The 22,284-nt window shown below is 46.7% G+C and overlaps 1 long non-coding RNA gene across 2 annotated transcripts in view; it reads right to left on the bottom strand.

Annotated features, from left to right (window-relative positions):
- Positions 1 to 4,677: 4,677 nt before the first annotated feature.
- Positions 4,678 to 22,284, bottom strand: part of LOC119062688 (uncharacterized) — a 44,803-nt gene continuing 27,196 nt past the window's right edge. Inside the window, exons 3-4 of one of the 2 annotated variants that reach the window (XR_008390138.1) lie at positions 9,562 to 9,679; positions 4,678 to 4,845 (exon numbers count right to left, since the gene is read on the bottom strand). This is a non-coding gene — a long non-coding RNA (uncharacterized LOC119062688). Of the gene's footprint in view, positions 4,846 to 9,252; positions 9,680 to 22,284 lie in introns of those variants that run through there. The other variant, XR_005085019.2, reaches the window with a different exon arrangement.

Here is a 22,284-nt window from a genome sequence, read left to right as displayed (position 1 = left end):
GATTCAGAGTCAAATCTAGGTATGTGAGGGCTGGTCCTCCTGGTGAGCCTGACCCACCTCAGGCTGCTGAGGAGGGAGGCTGGCTCTCAATACAGAGCCTGCTACGGACGCCTGGTCCACAGGTGCTAGGAGCCAAAAGGAAGGGTGGTTGTGTGCATGGAACCCTGGCAGAGGTCTGCACTGTCTCTCCCTAAGAAAAGGGTCATATGTTCATGGAAATGAGCCTTTCATTTCACCTTATTGTCCTCTAGTTTGTTGTGACATATGACAGGTCCTTGCCCCTCACCATGCAGCCCACGGGGAGAACACTACCTTCCCACTGCCCCTCACCTAGGAAAATGAAGTGTTGAGACTCAGCGTCCCGGAGAGCAATCTCTTTCTCTGTCTCTCACTTGCTGTCATGATAGAAGCAGTCAAGTGTAATGAAGATCAGTTTCTGTGTTTAGCTGGGAAAACCCATTAAAAAGCCACTTCCTTTTTAACAACAAAGCTTTATAGTCCCAACTGCCGTGCACCCAGGCTGACTCTCAAGCTTCCCTCTCTCAAAATTCAGGTGGCGGCTTAACCTGTTTCCCCGAGATACCCAGCAAATCATGTGAACATACAGGAAGTTTAACAAAGTTTAGGGAAGCTTCCTATGAATGTCCAGGTAGTCTTGCAGGTGATCCGTTTATATCCAGCAACTTCCTGTAACCCCCTGCCCGGATCTACCTTATCTATACCACCCAGTGCAATCCGAGTGCTCACCACTTAACTGCAACTATAGGTCTATGAACAGACCGATACCTGCACCTACGTATGGAAATTTAAAAAGAAAAGAGTGCGCACCCCAGCAGGCAGTGCTTCAGGATGTGAGTCAAAAATGCTAACTCAATGAATTAATTCATGAAGTACCTTTATGGTTTAACTTACCTCAAACAGGAGATGAGAGTACAGTGAAAATACTCTCTGTTTATGCTTCATATAAGATAAGGCGGCAAGGGACTCATCCAGCAGCCCTATTTTAAAGATGGGAACATAAATCATTTTAAGGGGGCAACTTGGAGCAAGGGAATAAATAGAAAGGCTGAGAGCGGGGCTCAGGATCGTTGAATGGAGCTTTAGGATGAGAGAGATCTCTGGCTTTTACTGCTTTGGGAGATGGGAAGTCAGAAGCAGTGAGCCTCTGAAGGTTCACAGCAGAGAAGAGAGGGTAGATGCGGAATCAAACAGACCTAAATTGGGGCCTCAGATCTGCCTAACCCACTCCGTGAAGCGGGCATTTTACATGGTCTCACCCTATTTCCTCATGTGGGAAATGGTAACACTCATCTGTGTTTCCGTGAAGGTTAAATGAGTTAGTACCTGCAGGTTCCTGGAGTGTGATGGGCTCACAGCTTTAGAAAGAAGATGCACTTCGTGAAAACACACGAGGAAGTAAGGCAGCTGATAGATTCGGGCTCTTTGATTCCCAGCTTGGTTTTTTTTTTTTTAGGAGTCACTGAATTTAAAGAGGCCATATTCATTTCTTCTACTCAAACAATGAACCTGCAGTTCAAACCCCAAGAGTTTTTATGGGAGAGACAGTCCCTGCTGTGAGATAATTTAAGAGAAGCTGGCTGATCACTTTATGAAGGCTGTCCAAGCACCACCTTGGAATTTCCACAGACTGGCAAATATGGTTCCTGGGGACTCTTCCCTCTTGTAACTTTGCAGGATAACTGATATTCTTTATTTTGCTCTTGTGCCCACAGTCTTTCTCCAACTTTCCGTGGCGACCCTGCTTTGCTTACAGCAGGGAGAGCCTGGTCACCTCCACCCACAGCTGCTCCAGGCGCTGAAACTTTCTCGTTGATTCCAGACAGGCTCTAGAAGGCCTCAAAATGAAATCATCTCTAGAGTTAAACATAGATGCTGTCCTATCCTGGTCTGAAGGAGATTGGGGGCCTTATTGTTAGAGAACAGTGTCAGCCTGGAGACTGTTCTAGACAATAGCATTAGTAGCCTAAATTTATAGCTCTGGATATAACGGGTTCGCGTTCAGGGGGCATGACTCTCCACCTTCCCAAAGGTTCTGTGAGCACTTCCTCTGGGTGCTCATTTGAAAAATGGCCAGTTGTTCCGGATGACTATTTAAGTTCCCTAGCTTGTCTTTAAAAGTTATCCTTTTATTTTTTTAAAATTACAATCGACACACATTATCCTATTAGTTTCAGGTGTACACTCCAGTGATTAGACGTTATATGACTTACTAAGTGATCACCCTGATAAATTTAACTCCCCTGACTTTTCTATGACTCGACTCCACAATGGTCCTAAATTGCCAGCATGCGCATTTCCAGGCCTTTGGGCCAACGGTCCAAGAAGCTCAGGCCAGCCCTCTGGGTAGCTCTGCACATGGGACTTTTCACATAAAAAAATACACCACAGACAGTAAGCTCCACGAGAGGGGAAGCATTTCATATCTTCCTCGGCAATGCCTGGAGAGAAGCTTGAGACATGGCAGTTCCTCAATAAAATACTTGTTGAATAAATGCCTAAGGGGTTATTTCTGGTTGATTTTTGTTTCCTTATTTGTACTTCTCAGTTTTCCAAGTTGTCAGCAATGAAGTTGTCAAATATCTTCCCCAGACACGGGAAGGTATATACTGTGTGATTTCATTTATATGAAGTTAACAAGCAGCAAAAATTAACCCATAGTGAGAGAAGTTAACATCAGCCTTCCCTCTGGGTAGTCGTAGGGATGGGTCCTGAGGGGCTTTTTGGTGAGCCAGGGAAGTCCTACATCTTGATTGGGGTGGTGGGTACCTCACCAGGCTACACACTTAGGATTTGTGCATGTTGCTGTAAGTTATAACTTAGTAGAGAGTAAAGTGAATAATTCCAAAGTGTGAAATGTAAAGAGTGGATGGAAGCCACGTTCTTCCTCCCTTCCGACTGACGTGACCCTCCGGATTCTTTTCCATTCAGCGTGTATAGCTTATCACTATGAAAGCCTGCAGACCGATATATTTCAGGGGTGGGCAAAGTTTTTCTACAAAGTGCCAGATAGTAGCACAGTTTAGGCTTTATGTGCCATACGGTCTTTTTCACAAGTATGTAACTCTGCTGTTACAGACAACACATAAGTGAAAACCTATGGCTGTATTTCAACACAACTCAATAAAAACAATTGGTTGGATCTGCCCCCCACCCCCAGCGTGTCAACTGTTGGATAAAGCATCTGTGTAGGTAGAACTAAATCTGAAAGGGACCTGAGGGGTGTCTCACTTTACCCCTTCATCGTTGGGATGAGCAAGCAGATTCAGGGAGGAGAAATGACTTTCCGAAGAGATAGAGTAGAGAACACCAGGAAAATCCTAGCTTTGGAGACAGACGGACTCCCTACTTTCTGGGAGAGGCATGTGTGTGGAGCGGGGGTGGCTTTGGGCAAGTTACTCCATTTTGGGGGGTCTTTATATGATCGCCATATGTAAATGGTGATAATGATGGAATTCATACCTCATAAGGTTATTGGAAGAATTCAATTAGATAACACAGGAAAACACGCTGCAGGGGGCTGGCAGAGGCAGGATTTGGTTACACAAGCACTTTCTCAGACACAGCACGTGGCTCCCTGCCTCCGTCCATCTTTCCCTCCCTTCTAGACACACAGCTCCTGGAGGAAGTTCACTGACAAACACTACCAAGTGTCCACTGTGTGTGACGCCCCTTGCAGAGAGCTGAGAGGTGGTGATGGATGGCTATCAGAAGATATCAATCCCATCAACCCCCTCATTCAGCTTCCTTTCTGGAAATCCCTTCCAGCTCTCCCCTTTCATTTCCCTATCAGATGTTTGCCAGGGAAACTCTTCAGGGCGGAGGAAATTTCCCTCATCTCGATTCAATAATCTACATCCTTCTGCTGGGCCATTTTTAGAAATAGGGTGTTCCCAGTAGTTTGTAACAGATTAAATTAAAAACTAGTGAACTAGTAGGATATTAAACTAATAAATACTACACCTAGCAAAGAGAGCCTTCTCTCCAGAGCAATAAGCTATTCCTCTTTCTTCTCCTACTCCCATAAAAGTGAGGTTGGCAGTGGGCCCTGCACGCAGCAGGTGGACCATAAATGTTTATTGAATAAATGATATAAGCAAGGCTATGGTGTTTAGAGGGGGAAAAAAAAAGCAACATCTTTTACTAAAATTTCTTGAAATCTGTTTTCAGGTTAATATTCAAATAAGTGTTAGTGAGATGCCCTTCCTATACCGCCTCCTTTTTTCTCCTCGCAAACCTATGAGGTAGACAGTACCATCCCCTCTTTAATGATGGGAAAGCAGAGGCTCCAAGATGATCAGGATAAGCCCAGGGACCCACAAACTGTTAAGAAATGGAACCTTGGACCTGAACTACGGATTGCGCAATCCTAAGCGTCTCCCTTTCGGCTCTTTCCCATCTCCCAAGTCCTCCACTCACCGAAACAGAGTGGAGCTCCTGGAAACAGCCCGCACGGTCTCCGCGCAGAGAGCAGTCTTGGGGGTGCGTGCACGTGAAGGGGAGACCAAAGTCTTTCCTGTCTACGGAGGTACCTGCCACATAAAGACCTGCAATGTTTGCTCAGCGTTTTATGGTGGGCAAAGATCTTTCTCCTTCTGTTTGATCCTCAAGATAGTCCCACAAAGAAGGCAAGGCAGGCGTTAGTACTCACATTTCACAGATGAAGAAACTGAGGCTCGGAGAAGAAAAATGACCCCCTGAAGGTGGGTCACCATCTGTTTACCCAAGTCATGTGAATCTGGACTCCACTGTTTTCTCTACAACACTGTGTTTGTATAATGACAAGAGTAGCACGAGGTGTGTGTAGCCCAGGAGCACATGCGAGACCTAGGAATAAGACACAATGAGAGACCCCCATTTCTACTCCCAGTGCCATGTGTCTGTGATGGAAAAGCTGAAGGGTGTCAGCAAAGGCACTAGGTCCAATCTATGAGTCAGGAACCACTACCCACTTGGTGTTACCCTGCGTAATAAGTCTCCTCTCCTCCCATCCTAGTTCTTGGTTGTAGAGCAGGACCAGAGTGGACCCTGCCTCTGCCCAACCTGCCTGTGTCTGCTCAGAAATGCTGTCCACGACATGCACCTTAGGCATGAAGGTGACCCCTGGACTTCATGCTAAGCGGTAGTATCCTTTAACACTCTGGTAGCTAGACAAAGACCCTGCTTCCAGGCCTGGGGGTGGAGAGCTATCAGGGTGCCGAGTCAGGGCAGCAAACATTCACTGAGCACCTACTATGTGCTGGGCACTGCAGGAGGTATCCAGCACTGCTGGGGTGAACAAGTTTCAGTTTCTGCTCTAAAGGAGTTGGTTATATACCGGGAGAGACAGCCATGCCTTTAGTGCTAGGTAGACTGGCACAGGCTTTAGAATAAGCACTGTGCTGATTGTTCCACAGAAAGCATCTCATTTACTCTTCCTGTCGGTCCCATGAGACAGGATCACTATTTCTACTTCTTGTTTTCTCAACTGATGCTCAGGGAGCTTGAGGTGCAGAAAGCCTGTCTTTGCTCATATGGAGCTGAGATTCAAAAGCAACTCTGTCTGGCTCCAGGCATTTTCTGTGCCGGCCCAGAGGCAGCTGCAATACAAGCGTCAGTGTGTGGCTTAGAGTCACACCGACTCCGTCAGTGTGACACAAAGGCTCCTGCAGTTTTCAAATCTGCCTCTGAGGCTTCCTAGGTGTGACCTCGGGCAAGTCGCTGCTCTGCACCTCAGTGTCTTCCGCTGTCAAAGGGAAAATACTATAAAATTTGGAAGAAAAGATAATATATGTAAACAACTGGCACAACTGATAAATAGAAACAAATGTTAATAGTAATAGGAGCAATAGCAAAGTTCTGTGGGGGCTCAGAGCTCTTGAGGGATAACCAGGACCTTGACAACAAAATGCCAGTGAGCATTTCGGGCAGGAAGATGAGCTGAAGGTCAAACCAAAGCTTAAAGGTCAAACCAAATTCCACAACTTCTCCCGAAACTTGCTTCAACATTCATGAGCTGCAGGAAGCTTCCAGATTAATTCTATCCCTTCTAATAATCTCCACCCCACCCCCTTCCCTGTAACCCTCTGGGCTCAGGCCAGGGCTCACTCCTTTGGGAAGTCCCCACATAACCCCAGGTTGAGTTCAGTGGTTCTCAACTCAGGGTGATTTTGGCCCTTAGGGGAGATTTGGCCATATGTGGCAGGGCCTAGCTTCATGGGCGTTCTTTGGGTTTAATGCTCTTAGTCCATCTTGAACTGCTTGATAAATTTACCTTTGAACTTCTGTTTTGTAAGTGAAGTCTGACGGGGCAGTGGAGCATGGCCCAGGGGCTTGGAGCCTCCGCTCACCTCCTCCCGGACTTTCCGGGATGGAGTTTTGGCTCTAGGTCCTTACAACTTGGTGTCCCTGGCCCTGCCAGGTCTCTCTCTCCCTCTGCCCGCCTGGCAACCATCGCTGCCCTCTGTGCCCTCAGAGGGCCTGATTGTCGGCACAGGGAGCCTGGGATCAGGTGTTCTGGCCTGTTGTGTCTCAGGGCAGGGCATGGTGTTGGCCCTCGGGACCCAAGCTGGCAGTTCCATGGAGCATCAGGCAAGCCTCTACACGAGCCCTTCACCTGTCCTCGTTGCAGTGCCCTTGGGGGTGGCCTATCTGCTATGGGTTGGACCAGCAGCTGTGGGAAGGGTAGATGCCTGGCTTCACTTCCACGCCCCCGGCTGGGGCACAACATACGGCTCCAATGGCTGGTCAGAGGAGGAGACTGGCGGCTTCTGGGCTGAGCGCACCTGTGCACACTGACGCACAGAGTGGGGTCCTTGGACACCTGCGAGGGTCTGTACGGCTAGTGCCCCCGTTTCCCAGGGAATATGACATTAAATAGCAAATAGAAAACAGGGAGAGTGAGAGTAAGAACAAGGACAGGAGGGCCGGGGTGGGAGGAAGAGGAAGAGAATAGACTACTGAGAAAATGAAATCTTTATATTTTAATTCCTTTGTTTTTAAAGATTTTATTTGTTTATTTTCAGAGAGAGGAGAAAGGCAGGTGAAAGAGAAGAGAAACATCCATCAGTTGCTTCTCACACACCCCCAACTGGGGACCTGGCCTGCAACCCAGGCATGTGCCCTGACTGGGAATCGAACCAGCAACTCTTTGGTTTGCAGGTTGTTGCTCAGTCCACTGAGCTACACCAGCCAGGGCTGTGTTTTAGTTTCTCTACTAATGATACTTTCCCCCTGCTTTTTGAATGAGGGGCCTCACATTTTCATCTTGCAGTGGGCTCCACACTTATATAGTTGGTCCTAATGTATAGAGAGTCTTCTTTTTGTCCTGCTTAAGGGGTTGCTGCTGCAGCATCCAATAGGTTGAGGCCAGAGACGCTGCTAAACAGCCTACAATTCACAGGACAGGCTTCAAAACAAAGGCCAATCTGGTCAAAAGTGTCAATGGTGCCAACACTGAAAAACCGTGGGTTCTCTGCTCCTTCTTTTTGCTTCCGGCATCCTCCGTGCTTATCTCTCTTCTAGCTCTTTGCTCCTGTTGTCTAAATGACCTCCCACCTACCAATCTGGAAGCTCCTCAAAGGCAAGTTTGCATTTTTATTAACCTCTGTGTCTCCAGGACCTGAGGCACATAGTAGGTCCTCAACATTCCTCAACTGGCCTGACCCGCAGAGCCTAGGAACTTACCTTATCAAACAGTAACTTGCTATTTTGTACTATCGTTGGATGCATGATGCCACCCTTAGCTATTCTAAGACACTACGTGACTCTGTTGTACCTTCTTGAAGTGGATGTGACTACCAGAGGCACAGGAGCGGACTTTCTAAACCGCCCGAGTCGTCAGCGGTGGTTAGACGGGCACGCGTGCAGGCCACTCTGTGAGCGTCTGCTACTCACTCGGCTTTGTGCGGATTCACCTCCCTGGGTGTCCAAGGCATAGAGTACATGCATATTCGTTCAACAAATGTCTATTTAAGCACTTACTCAATGTGAAATGCTGGGGATTTAAAGGCAATTTTTACCCTGAAGGCGTTCAGTCTGGCCAGGGAGCCAGGGAGCCAGAGAGTGTTTGAACTGGCATATTTAAGGTCCACAGTTGCTGTGAAATTAGCCTCCAGGAGATTAAGGATGAAGAAGAGGAGACCTGACCCCAGGACCCCATCTCTAACCAACTCCCCCTGAGCCACGTTTGGTGTCACTTAGCAGCACTTTGTTTGCTTATCAAACCCCTTTCTGTGTTGGGCACTGTCCTGCACTGAAGGCAGAGCGGGAATAAAAACAGAAGGCCCTGTCCTAGCGGAGCTTCTCCGCTGCGGCGAGGGGCGGAGTCAGGGACAAAACTGAGGAGTGAGCACGCATGGTGTGTCAGGTGACATGGACTATGGGGGGGGGGGCGGGAATCAAGGGCGGAGGGACAGAAAGGGAGTGGGGCAGACACCATCGTGAGTGAGGGGTCTTCCCAGGGAAGACTTCCCCAGTGCGTGAGAGGCGGCCCAAAATCAGACTCCGCACAGTTTCTCTGCAGGGACCGCACTTCTTGGGGTGTCCAGCCTCAGCCCCCCTCACTGATTGGGGCCTACAGTGCACCCCGAGATCCCCTGGGAGCGCAGTCAAAGGCTCTGACTGTGTATAGCAGTGAGTTTAATCACGTGTTATTCAGAGTTTCAGGGGCTTTTCTTTAAAGCAGAAATTGGTAAATGTTTTTCCCAATTGCTCCTCTCAGTTAAAATAAAAAGTTTGGGCAACTCAATTCTATTATTTGTATTAATTAATTAACCTACTATATATGCTACGGTACTAATAGTTTATGCTTGTTTTAAAGCAGACACAAGACAAATGGCCATGGAATTAATGTAAATATAAAAATAAGAGTTAATGTTTTCAGCCTGTACCTACAATGTGTCACCTTGTACACTCCACGCCAGGACCCCTGTTTGAGCGCCTAGAAGCACTGCTACATTTTGTTTTGTGACATGTGAAAATCTGGCTAGAGGTCACTAGATATCTGCCTCTCAGGAATTTTTGAAAATTTAGAATAAAGAGGAAATTGATTGGAGGTATAGAATGAGAGAAAGGAAAAAAAGAAGAAAAGGAAAAGGGGATGATGAGAAAAAAAGATCAAGTGAATAACATTTTCAAAGAAAAAAATAAAGGGAGGGAAAAAAGTAAGAAAAAAGAAGAGAAAGAAAGAAAGAAAGAAAGAAAGAAAGAAAGAAAGAAAGAAAGAAAGAAAGAAAGAAAGAGAAAGGAGAGAAAGAGAAGGAGGGAAGGAGAAAAAAAAAGAATAAAAGAAAAATGTCACCAAAATGCCACTGGGTAGAGGCGGTGAGGATTCTCTCCATCCCCCTTCGCCCAGACCTCGCCGTGTTGTAGGAATGTCTGTCACAGTCTGTAGGCTGGACCTTGGCCCCCTTGCACACACTCAGAATCAGTGGCTAATGAAGTGGATATTGTTTTCTGGTCCATGTCTCTCCCCTGTGGCGAGTTCCCCTTTGTGGCCCTCACTGTGCAGTGATGTCAGGAGTGAAGCAAAGGCGGCCCCTTTCCCATCACTGTCCCGCACACCTCATTAACTTCTCCCTGCAGCTGGGGATGACCATTACGGATGAGAAAAGCCGACACGTTCTTCGGAGAGCTGAGGAGTGCACAGTTTCCCAGACGTTTCTGACCCAGAAGTTTTCTCCTGTAGGACACGGAAGACAAGCTTCAGGTTCATGTAGCCAAGAGAAGGAAGTCATGTTTGAAGCTCTCAGAGAACCTGGGACACTTTTATTCTCTTTAGAGACTGGCTCTAAAAATAAAGGGAGGAGACAAGGTGCTCTGTGAATACAAAAATACTGTACAAAGTGACGCAAAATGAAAACTCAAGCAGTGTTTATCAAGTGAAATGTTCTCATTTCAAATTGGAGGGGTGCAATATTTGTTGAATGAATGGATAAGTGAGCAGTGAATTTTCACCATCACCTGATGATAAAAGGTGGGTTGTGCTTCACGTAACTGAGGAGACTAAGGCTTAAGAAGTGGGGTGTCCCAGGTCATGCAGTAAGCAGGTGGCAAAGTCCTGTGCTCCACTGTCACCGGGGTACTGCTTCCATGGAGTCCTTCTGTTACCTTTGGGAAGTCCTGCCACCTGCCTAGGTGCTCTGGTGAAGCCATTCCTTTAATGCTTGTATACTGCATACCTACAAGAAGATGGGCGTGGTGTGGGGCACAGGGTAGGGGGAGTGTGAAGCCACAAAGCCTGCCCCACCCTCAGAAATCTAGTGCTTCTGGAGCCTGCGACACCCACACTGCCCCTTAAGCCCATTGTTTTCGCTGTTGCCTTCTCTGGCTCATTATGAAGTACTTTTCTAATCTACCTGAGCACTCACTTAAAAGAGACTTTCACTTTTAAATGATAAAACTAATAAATATCACCAAATGATCCATCAGTTCCACTTCTGGGTATGCACCCAAAAGAATTGAAAGCAGGGTCTCACGGCGACATCTGTACAACCGTGTCCATGGCAGCCTTACCCACAGCAACCGAAAGGCAGAAGCAACCCAAGTGCCCATCAGTGGATGAATGGTAGCAAGATTATGCTACCTACGGACAATGGAATATTATTCAGCCTTAGAAAGGAAGGAGATTCTGACACATAACATGGGCGAAACCTGAGGACATTATGCTCAGTAAGTGAAATAAGCCAGTCATCCTAAGACAGATGTTGTATGATTCCATTCATGAGAGTTACTGAGAACGGCCAACTTCACAGAGACAGAAAGTATGAGAATAAACGTGGCCTGGTGGGGGGAGAGGAAGTGGGAGTTATTGTTTAATAAACGCAGTTTCGGTTTTCTGAGATGAAAAAGTCCTGAAGAAAGATGGTGGTGGCTACACAACACTGTGAATGTGTTTAGTACCATTGAACGGTCCCCGAAATGGTCCTTAAACAATACTTCAAAATGGTTCAGATGCTAAATGTTCTATCTGTTTTACCACAATGGAAAAAAACTTAATAGACATAGAAAATTCAGTTATATGAAGTATGAACTAAAAACAGTCTCTCTTTTCACCCATTTACTACCTGATTCCCAGTCTCCAGCTGCCTCTCTTTCTCCAACCAATTGCTAGTTGGTTTGTCTGTTTCCTTCATGTATGTGTACACAGGTGTGTGTGTGTGTGTGTGTGTGTGTGTGCACATGTGTCTATTCTTTTAAAAAACAAATCAGGACCCCGATTCCTTCTTACTCATTTTCTACTCCTCAAGGGCAGCCGAGAGGAGCATTTAAGCGCATGGGCAGTGAGGACTGCTTGCTGGGGATGAATTTCCATCCCAACCCTTAATGACTGTGACAGTGGGCCAGTGACTTAAGTCTCTAAAGCTGTTTCCTCCCCAGGAAATGGGGACACTATTATTGTTGGGACTTCTTACAAAGAAGACTGGCAGATGCTTGGCACACAGGAAACGTACAGTAAGGCTGACTGTGGTTGTTCTTCTCTGGAAGTTTCTCCCAGGACCTGGGTCTGCAGGCTGTAAGGGCTCAAGGAAGTCTGCAGCAAGGAGCAGGGGAGGGAGACCCTTGTAGGAGGTGCTGTATTCAGAATTGCAATGCACATACCATCATTCCACAGAGGGTCTAGCTAAGAACCAGACATTCAAAAGGCATTATCTTTATCTTTCCAGCGATCAAGAACAACTGTTACAAGACAGCTATCCTTTTCCAAACAACAAGTCCCAAGAGTGAAAACTTCTAACAGAAACTTATACGGAAGAGGTGGCAGAGCAGCATCCAGAAAATATTAGGACCCAGGGCACATGGGTAAGTAATTACAAGAAGATACTGGGTTAGTGGAATACAGACAGCACTTGGAGATGAGAGACCAGACTTCCAGTTCTACCTGATAAATACATAGAACCTTGAGCCACGCATACTATAAATTCTTGAAGCTTCCTTGCCCCCAAAGTTGCATCACATTACATATTGTATAGGACTGCTGTGAGGATTAAACTGAAGTGGTATGCAAAAGTGCTTTGCCAACCGTGAGGCCCTGTGCAGGTGTGAACGATTACTGCTGCCTGTGCAGAAGGACTCACATCCCTCCACGCAGGCCTATGCAGTGCTGGAATCTTCTCTAATGTTTTAAGAATGGAAATAACTTTCTTTTTGTTGTTCTTGGTGATATGTCATCGTAAAAAAAATTAAGGCAAAATGGGAAAGTAAGTTTCCTTCATCTCAACTGCTGTTGAACTTTTTAGCCATTATTTCTTTATTTCAAGGTACATCAGTGTATTAAGTGGAAAAAAATTTCAAGCATTTTTATAGTGTGATTCTCTTTATGACATATAAATTACTGCCAGTCAAGTATTAATAAAAATAAACATACAAGATAATTTATTCAGATCATATGATCTTTTATGGCTTTTATAATCCTGAAATTCTATCAGTTGTTTCTAAAGAGACTCTAATGTATTTAAACTAGAACAGTGTACCAGTTAGGACTTGGATTCTACATGGGTAAAAATGGAGATGATATAGCACAAATTCAAAGTTTTAGTGAAGATCAAATTAAATAATGTACAGTGATGTCACAGAGTGAGCTTTCAATAAATGTTAGTTGCTATTTTTGTACTACTAATAATGATACATTAAAATTATTTGGTTCCCTGCTTTGGTCAAAGGGCTTGTTTACTAATTACCAGTGGATAGTTGATCTGATTAACCTGTGATTACCTGAGCTAAATAAAGTAGACTGTTTTAGGAACTAGGACTCTCTCAGTTTACAAGGTTGGAAGGTTGGACAGAAGGAAGGGTCATTATGTAAAGACTCTTTGGTGATCGGGGGTGATGGATGGTGATGGGTAGGCCATCAGGCTAAGTGACTGTCCTGAGATTTCTATAACCTGTGCTTACCCACTGTGGCTTCTTTGGTCTAAACTTTTTAAACTACTATTGTTACTGACATTTCATGGGACTGTCTCTCCATCTCCCTGAAGAAGATCCAAATCTTTAGTGCTATTGCCAGATTTGCTAATGTGAGAGCAAACAGTACATTTTTTCCTTTACCAATGATGGGAAGCTTATTAAATGAGCCATCTCATAATTCCAGAGCAGTTTTTCCCATTTAATCCAATTCTAAAGTCTTTCCCCCACACCTGTTAGGTAAAGGGGTAATTCAAAGGTTGAACATGCGACTCTTGAAACAAAGCAAGAGGCAGCCCTGGCTGGTGTAGTTCAGTGGAATTGGGCTCAGGCTGCTAACCAAAGGGTCACCAGTTTGATTCCCAGTCAGAGCACATGCCTGGGTTATGGGCCAGGTCCCCAGTAGGGGGCGTGTGAGAGGCAACCACACAATGATATTTCTTTCCCTCTCTCCTTCCCTTCCCCTCTCTCTAAAAATAAATAAAATCTTTATTTAAAAAAAAAGAGGCATCTTTTTTTGAAGTTTAAACGTTACTTTTTAAAACAGCATTTGCTACTCCAGGGAATTTCTTCTGCGTCATGGAAGAGCTGTTAAAACACACACACAGCCCCCACCCGGCTGCCACCCCAAGCTTTCAATGAACGGCATCAATAACAATAGTGACTTTAACCACAACAAAAATGTGTCAACTTCTAGATGGTCTTTGAGGTTTACCTTCTAAAAACTTTTGAGGAGTCAAGTTTTGGTTTTGGTTTTGTCCTCTGATCACTGCTGACTGACTAAGGACTTCGGGCTATTGACACGGGAGGGCTTTAGATATGTTTATTTGTGTGGCATTGTGTCAAGGCTTTCAAATATTTGCGGGGAGGTTTGGTGGAAAATGTCTAGACCAGTGCAAACACTGCAAGCCCCAGAGAAATCCAAGGGCTCAAAGGACCACTCAAGATCCCCTGCTCTGTCCTGTCATCACTCCAAGGAGACCTTCTGAGTCTCCACCAGGTTGGATGAGCCCAAGTGGGTCTCAGCCGATGAAAGGATCCGGATTCCAAACCACACTGGTTTTATTTCTTCCACATTTGTGGAAGGTACTGTGGAAAGCCACAGACCTAACTGTCAGAAACTGCAAACACCGACCTTTGATCTGCGGCTACACCCCTGCTGGATAACTTTAGCAAGCCACTGGCCCTCTCTGGGCTCTGGTTTCCTTGATTTTAAAAGAAGACCTTTATGATCCTTTTCTTTGATCCTGTCTGTCCATTAAGTACCTCTTGGGTGTAGTCACTGGACCAGGCTAGGGAAGATCCCTCATCTCCAGAAAGTTTGAATGGATGTTTAGTCTCTTTTATTATTTCTCAGCTTTTAGCAGTCCCTTGGAGGCTCATAACCTTAAGGTATACACAGGGGGGCCACAAGTACATAGTAAATCATTTCTTGCTATTACAGTACAATGCATGATGAAGTAACACTGTCTATGCTTCTAGACTTTGTGGCCACCTTGAATTTCTGTACTGGTGACCACACACCCAGAAGACCAACATACAGATAAATACACCGCAGTAACAGTCCCTTCTGCATGTGATAATAGCCATAGTATACTGAACACCTACTATGTACCAGGCTCTCTGATAGATGCTTTAAAAACTTTATCTCGGGAATCTTCAAGACAGTCTTGTAAGGCAGACAACGTCATCTCCATTTCATGCACAGGAAAACAAAGATGTTACGAGGTTAAGAAACTTGCCCAATCCCCTAGTTACAGTAAGAGGCTCCAAATCCAGCTTTTTTGGGGGGGTTCCAGAGTCTGGTCTCCTTGCACTACACCTCTGTCTCTGGGTATGATGCTTTATGTTCACAGAGCATGTGTACACCTCCTGATTTTGAAGACGAGTACACTGAAGTACACAATCCCTTGGCTAGAGAGTTGCAAATGTGGGACTCGAAACCAGATGTTCTGACTCAAAACCCAGGGTTTTCCCCACCTCGAGACACTGTGCGGCATGTGCCCCAGCTGACTTGGTTTTGTAAGGTTTTTCTGAAACCTCCACCCTGACCCCAGGTGAGGCGAGCACTCCACACGTATCCCTCCTTTCCTATTGCTCATCCACAGCTTCCTATTTCTGTCCTCAAATCCATTCTTCCTGCAGTCTCTCCCAATTCCGTGAAATGGCAACCCATCTCTCTATTTGCTCATACCCCCAAACAAGAGCCCATCCTTCTCTTCTCGTACACCTGTACCTAATGCTTCTGCAACGCCCGCTGCATCTTCCTTCACAATAAACCCAGAATCTGGCCACTGGTTGGTACCAGACGACACACCAGGCATCTCCCCTACTGTCTGATCTGGTCCCTGTGCTTCTGCCCTTGCTCCACCATTCATCCCCTACACAGCAGCCAAGGGGATTTTGTTAAGTCAAACTCACATCATATTCTTCTCTGCTAAGTACCCCAACAGCATCCCATCTCACTCAGAGCAAAAGTCCCATGTCAGGTACTTGTCTTCAGCCACAGGTCCTCCTTGTCATTCCTGACACGTGCTCACCTCAGGGCCTTTGCACTTGCTGTTTACCTGCCATGGGAAACCGCACCCAGATATCTGCACAGCCCACTCTTCAGTGAGGCTTTGTCTGCCCACCTTTGTTAAAATTATAGCTCCTCTCCTGTTCGATATTCTCTGGCCCCTACTTTTGCTTTTTTCTTCTTCTTCAAAGCATTTATCATCACCTAACAGGCTATGTACTGAATTAATTCTGTTTATTGTTTGTCTCCTAAACTAGATGTAAGCCCCCAAAAGGCAGGAATTCCTTTTTTTTTTGGGGGGGGGAGTTCTGGTTCATTTACTGCTATCATGCCAACATCTAGAACAATGCCTGGCACTTAGTAGGTCTCAAGACATGTTTTTTGAATGAACAAATGAATAAAACTTCGCTGGCCCCTAACAGGGATTTGAATTTCAGTTTTGCTAGGCTTCACCTTCTCATAATCTGCAGAGCAGATCGTTTCTGTCTCGGTCACGTGGCCATTCTTCCGAGGTCTGCTTCACCTTCCACTGCCTCTTCACCTGAGCCCAGCTCCCACACCTAGGGAGCTCTCCAACGAGGCTTGGGTGGTGTGCTGCAGTGGTGATGGCCACGTCCGATCTAGTCCCACATGTGAATTTAACAAGGGACGTTTGCTTGAGTATCATCCTAGGCTGCTCTGCAAGGCACTGCCTTCATGTGCAACACTTTCATCTTCAGGAGTCATCTACTCACTTCAGGTCAGCCTTTCAGCTTATTGAATAGTAATTATTCAAATACGTCTGGGCAGAAGGGAGATGTTCAGCCAGCAATGAAATAAGGGTGAATCAGAGCAAGGGAGTGAGCCCATATGAATGTCCGTTTTCCCTCTTTTCTAACAGGGTAAATGCTCTCCAATTAGCCCCTGTACTAGGGGAGTACCGGAAGAGAGGCAAGGCTATTCATTTTGTAATTTGAAAAAAAAAAAAGAGCCATTTATTAAAGTGACCACTCGAGGTAGTTAATGATAGCATTGCCATTCAAAATTTCTGGAGGGGTTGTGTTGCTGATTAAAAACAAAACACGAGCTCTCATTTTGCAAGGAGGGAACCGCCATGTGGAGAGGGGTCATGGTTTGCCCAGGACGGCAGCGACCCAGTCAGTTCTCCCCTCCTATCAAGGGACAGTCAGGTTTGCCCCTAGCTACCTGAAGTATGCCCGCACTGTCTCTGGATGGGGTATGTCATCATGAAAGTGACCCACCACTGAGAGGAAGAAAAAGAAGTGAAAATCCTCTTACTCAAGCCCCCAACAGTGTGGGATCGGGGGGTGAGAGCAGAGCAGGCAGCACTGGTCCCCAGAGGTCCCCCAGCCCACACTGAGAGGTCACCAGCCCCTGGGGAGGCCGAGGTGCAGGGAGGGCACGTGTGCCTGGCCAGGAGAAGTTCTCCACCTCGAGTCTCGTGGAGCTCTGTGCAGGTCCTCAGTGACCCGCCGGTCTCACACTCTCATTTTCCACATGAGGACACAGAGACCAGTAAGGCAGAAAGTGCACTGAGGCCGAGGAGACCCGAGGAGGCCAGAGAAGATATTTAAAATGGACTTTCGCCCCTCGGGTTCTGTGGAATTTATTTAAGCAGGACTTCCAGTTCTTTCTGTTTTCCTTTCCTTCAGTGCCAGAGTAACTTATACATCAGTTTTATCTAGTCCCCGAGGAAACGGCCTTGTGAACTTGAAAAACAAATGTCTAAATTCACTGAACCAAGTTAGTTTCTTGTACTGTCCCTTCTGTTCCATGCCAGTGTTTCTGTCCAGCATTGGGGTCAGTTTGGTCAGAGTGAGGGGAAGAGGTACCCTGGACTCCCCCAGAGCCATAGCTCAGCAATGAGAAAGGAGGGACACCTGTGACAGTGTCCCCAAAGTAGATCATCCAGGTGTTCTTGGCAAAGAGCAGGTGTTTCACAAATGATCGTTGGAATAACATGTTAGATGCTACACTGCAGAACTTGTAAGTTATCAGTTTCACAATTGACCAGTGGATGAGTTTATTGATCACCCAACTACTCTATGTCCAGATTTGTACTTGGACTTGAGCAATAGTCAAGAGACATATGTGTCTTTCTAGTCTTACCTTTGGGGGCCTTAAAATCGCACTGGGAGTCAGTTCTACCACCCGTGACACCAACAAAGGAAAACACAAGACAGTTCCTATGTAGGACAACACGACATTGACAAGACTGTGGAAGTGTATTTAATCATGCCGCCACAATGGCAATGCGAGTAGGAATAATAGTTATCTTTCTGTGAGCAGTTACTGTACTTACCACTAGGCACATGCTAAGCACTTTAAAGATACTGTCTCATTTACTCTGCAAAACAATCCCAGAAATTTGGTACTAATATTATCCCCTTGCCCAAGGTCACACAGCTATGGTATAGAGTCAGAATTTGAACCCAGGTTCACCTCCAAGGCCAAGTTCTTAGTGTTGATAACTACAGCCCACACTCAGCCTTCTGCCCCACTCTAGGCCTCTCCGTGTATGTAGTTTCTTTAAATATAATTTTGATACTGTTCAAACTCTTCCTTCTCATCCTCTCCTCATCCTCACCCATGTCTGCTCCAAGCCAGTGGTTCTCAAACTCACACAATAGGGTCCAAATGAGTGAGAAAGAAAGGGGAACTGCTTATAACCTGCAGCCCATTCACTTCCACCCCAGCAGGGAGTGGGGGCACGAGTGAACCTTGTCCCGACATTACCAGTCAAGTGGAACAAGCTGAGAACCACCGTTCTCTGTCACTCCCTAATCCTCTGTCCCCACTTTGTTGAGCCCTTCCTGCTCTCCTGTGTTTAACCTCGCTCTCCTGAAGCCTGTCTTAAATGCTAGGAAGAAAATCATCTCTAAAGCATGGGAGCCAACTCTTTTTGATTTACTAGGAGTCTTCTGGGTTCCTCGGCGGTACTCCCAGTTCCTAACCCAGTTATTGTCCCCTGGTTGCCGGGTAGAGGCCCTTCATACACGGTGGGTGCTGATTCACTGCTCCACCTTGTGGTTATGTCTGAGAATTGCAGTGCTCCTGTTCTGCAAGGCGTAAGGACAACTGGGCCCCCAGCACATAGGCACTGAGTTTTAATGACACCCTTCTTTCACTTCTACACTCAATTCAGGCAGCCTCTCAGTTTAACATCAAGCCGACAAGCCCATTTGACCTCCTCAAATTACTATCTTGGCTTCCGATACATTGCAGTTAAAATCACCTTGACCCTGCTGCTACTGCTCCTGTTACTACCTCTACTGCTGCTACCACTACCACTGTCCCCGCCACTGCAGCGACTACCACCATCAGTGCTGTGGCCACTGTCCCCACTACTGCTACCGCTGCCGCTGTGAATACCACCGCTGTTACTATAGTTACTGCTCCTGTTGCTGTCGATGCTACTGCTGCTCCCAAAGACTTGCTGAATGCTTGGCTCATGGTATTTTACTGAAATTGTCTCATTTAATTCTCACATCGACCTTTGAAGTAGGAACTATCCCGATTTTACAGATGAGATAACTAAACCACGGACAGGCCCATGAATTGTCAGAATTCTCACAGCTAGGAGCAGGCGAGTCAAGCTGTGAACGTCAGAGCCCGTGCACTTGACCCCTGGGCGGAGGGGTCTCCCAGTGTAAGGAGGTGCCATCGGCTTCGGAGGCAGGGAGACCTGGGTTCGACTCCTCACCCAGCTGGGTAACGAAGCAAGTCAGTCTTATCTGTAAAATGGGGCTCCCATGTGCATGTGTACGGTTCTTTTGAGGATTCAATGAGAGCATGCACGTAAAGCAGGTAACAGAGAAGCTGCACGTGATCCGCCCTGCCTCCCACAGCCTAACAGAACTGCCCGCGTCCCTCCTCCCGCAGCTCACAGTAGGTCCTCAGCAAAGGCTTGTAGGGTGATGCACTCTCTGCTCAGGCCATGCACTCTACTGGCTAATCATTTGTTTGCTCGTTTGTCTACCCATTTATCACACAGTTATTTTGCACCAACTGTATGCTAGGTACAGGGCTCAGGCCACAGGGGATAAAAAAGGTGAGAAAGCAGATATGGTCAGTGCTGGAATTTTCTGGGTGCAGACAGGTGTGCACAGACAGGTGAGGCACATAGCACCTAATGAGTCTGGAAAGAGAGGTGAATCAAGGACATCAACGACTAGGCACAATGGAGATTCAGGTAAAGATTTTAAGAGGTTGAGGAAGTGCATAGTGGAAAGGGAGAGAATGCCCATCCCAGGAAAGGGAAATCCCATTGGGGGATGGACCGGGCAAAGCTTGGTAGCGTCCCTGTGAAGGCGAAGGAAGCGGTCGGAGGGAGCAGCCTGGAGGTGCATCCCGGGTAGTGGGCGTCTTAGCGTTGAGGACACTGACCGACTTTTCTCCCACAGCAGGCTCACTGAGGAGCAGGCCATTGGAGGTTCCTCTAGCATCAGTGGGGACAGAGTGTTAACCAAGGGAAACACTCCCACTCCGTGCCCTGTGCTGACCCCGGTCCTCACCACCTGCACGTGGGCCCCCGTTCCACGGGGGAGAAAACCGAAGCTCACAGACATTCGGTGATTCCCTCAAGTTACTGAAAGGCGGCTGTCAGGATGCAAAGCTGGATCCATGTCGTTCCAAAGGCCACATTCTTTTCCACCACACGCCATGTTGCCTCTTTCCTTTACTGAAAAGGCTGGAAGCCCAGGGAGCTTTCACTCAGATCTGATCACACGGGACAGGAGCTCTGATGCAGCGTTTCCTGTGAACCAGAGGAAAGCAGTGTCCTCCGCATGAGGGAGGCAGGGCTCGAGGACACACAGGGTCATTGATCAGAATGAATGAAGGGCCTCTGGGCAGTGTGGTAGAGCGGGAGGCCGCAGGCTGCAGTGGCTGGTGGTAGGCAGACTGGGCAGAGCAAGTATTTTTTTCTTTTACCTCTTTGCAGCCTCAGTCTCCTCCTCTGTAACACAGAAGATAAATCGATGGTATCTGCCATAGGATTAAATCAGTGAAGACAAGAGCAGCTGCACCAAATGCACATCAGTGCTCAGCATTCTTTTCCTAGCAGGGCCTAGGACAGTGCGGAGGGCATTCCAGGTGCTCAGGATGCTAGAGTGCTTCCTTTTTTCCAGGGCCTGACACCATCGTGGCCACCAGACCCCTAAGGATAAGTCAAGTGGGTGTTTCATGAACCTATGAATCTTTAATAAGGTTCTATTTTTGTAATTTTATGTAATGCTCCAGCGCCATGAGACACGTCAGCTCCTGACCTTTCGGTCAGTGAGGCACACTTCCCATAAACAAAGCCATAAAAGCCCTCTGGTTTTCTCCTGGGCCTATGAGTTTGTTTGGTGCTCTCCCTCTCTCCTCGCCATTTGAATAGTGATGTCATATTCCAACATCCTCTCACCTCTACAGCCAAAGACCTTCCCGTGACTCCCTTTTGGGCACGCAGCAACTGCCAGGGGAAGCTGTGGTTTCAGCAAGGTGGTAGCATCATGAAACTGAGAGAGAAACAGCAGGCCAGAGAAGTTACTCAAAGGTAAGAGAGAGAGAGAGAGAGAGAGAAACACCCACGTGTATTCATTAAGCACAAGTCAGTGGCCGAATCAGTTTTGTTTTGTTTTTTTTAGGCTTGGTGGTATAACAACATTTAGGGAAATATAAATAGAATAAAGCACCTACCCTTTCCCCTCCCCACAAATGCTAGCCTGACTGTTCTCTGTGGCTGCTTTCAGTTTTTACACATGTTTTTATGAAAATTATGATCACACGGTACCCTGATGTTGGAGTCCTCTTTCCCTTTGTGTTATTTCAGGAAGGCTTTCTCCGCTCTGCTGAGCCAGCTTTGTGCTTACCGTGGAAGCTAGCCCATCAGGGCTCGTTCCTGAGACTCACTGCTCCGGGGTCTTGGGCCCAAGCAATCCCAGGGATGAGTGGAACCGTCACAAAATCCTGCGTTCAAACCTTCGTTCTGCCACTTACCAGCCACGTGACCTCGCTCTGGTTACTGCCTTGCGTGCGTGACGGAGCAGCTGTGAGGCTCAGAAGCCTGTCGAGACCTGTCAGAGGAATCCCTCCGCGAATGGCAGCTGTTAACTGAGATAGTTCTAAATACCACTGCAACGGGCGGCTTGGGCAGACTGTCTTCTCCTTTTGACTTCTCTTTTGGGGAAGAGTCCCAGGAGTGAGACCGTTTGGCCCAAGACTATTGATATTTTTGCGGCTTTAAATAAATGCCAATTCACCTTCTTAGAAAGCTGATAGCAATTCACTTCGTGGTGGGCCAGGTAACCTGTACTGGATTCAAAGCTGACAGCAGGAGGGTGTGGGGACTGGTAATGGTAGCAACGCGATTCAGCAAGATGCGATTTAGGCGCCAAGGTGCAGCAGTTAGTGGGGTGTTGTGCTGGAAGGCAGGGATTTGCAGGACAGTATGGAGTAATGAAATTTAGGCTAGGCGTAGTTAGACACCAACCAAAGGTAGATATTTACTCTCTGCGTGTTTGTTAAAGTATATACTCCAATTTGGCTCAAGTATTTGATATTAAAATGTGACTCTTCACAAGTTTATTTCTGGCTGAAAGCCTAACATGACATTTCTGCTTGAGTTTCATGTTTATAATTAACTCTCTTCCTCTAATCGCCACATCTCTGGTTCTTTCCTTGGAGAGTTCATACAAACTGTTAAAAGCAAGCTGTCCCACTCATCCAGTCTCGACTTCTATAATACATTGAAGCTACTGCTTTGCTGGTTTTATATGCCACTTAGTCAGGCAGTAAACCTCAGTGCACAAGTAATATTTTCCCACTTGGAGGAGTGAAGTTCAGGTGCACAATCAAATTTTCACTTATACTTTACGATTTAT

The sequence above is a fragment of the Artibeus jamaicensis genome, unplaced genomic scaffold (genome assembly GCF_021234435.1).
Source record: "Artibeus jamaicensis isolate MK-2021 breed Jamaican fruit bat unplaced genomic scaffold, CSHL_Jam_final contig_1998, whole genome shotgun sequence".
Taxonomy (NCBI): Eukaryota; Metazoa; Chordata; class Mammalia; order Chiroptera; family Phyllostomidae; genus Artibeus; species Artibeus jamaicensis.
This window is presented reverse-complemented; position numbering and strand designations above follow the sequence as displayed.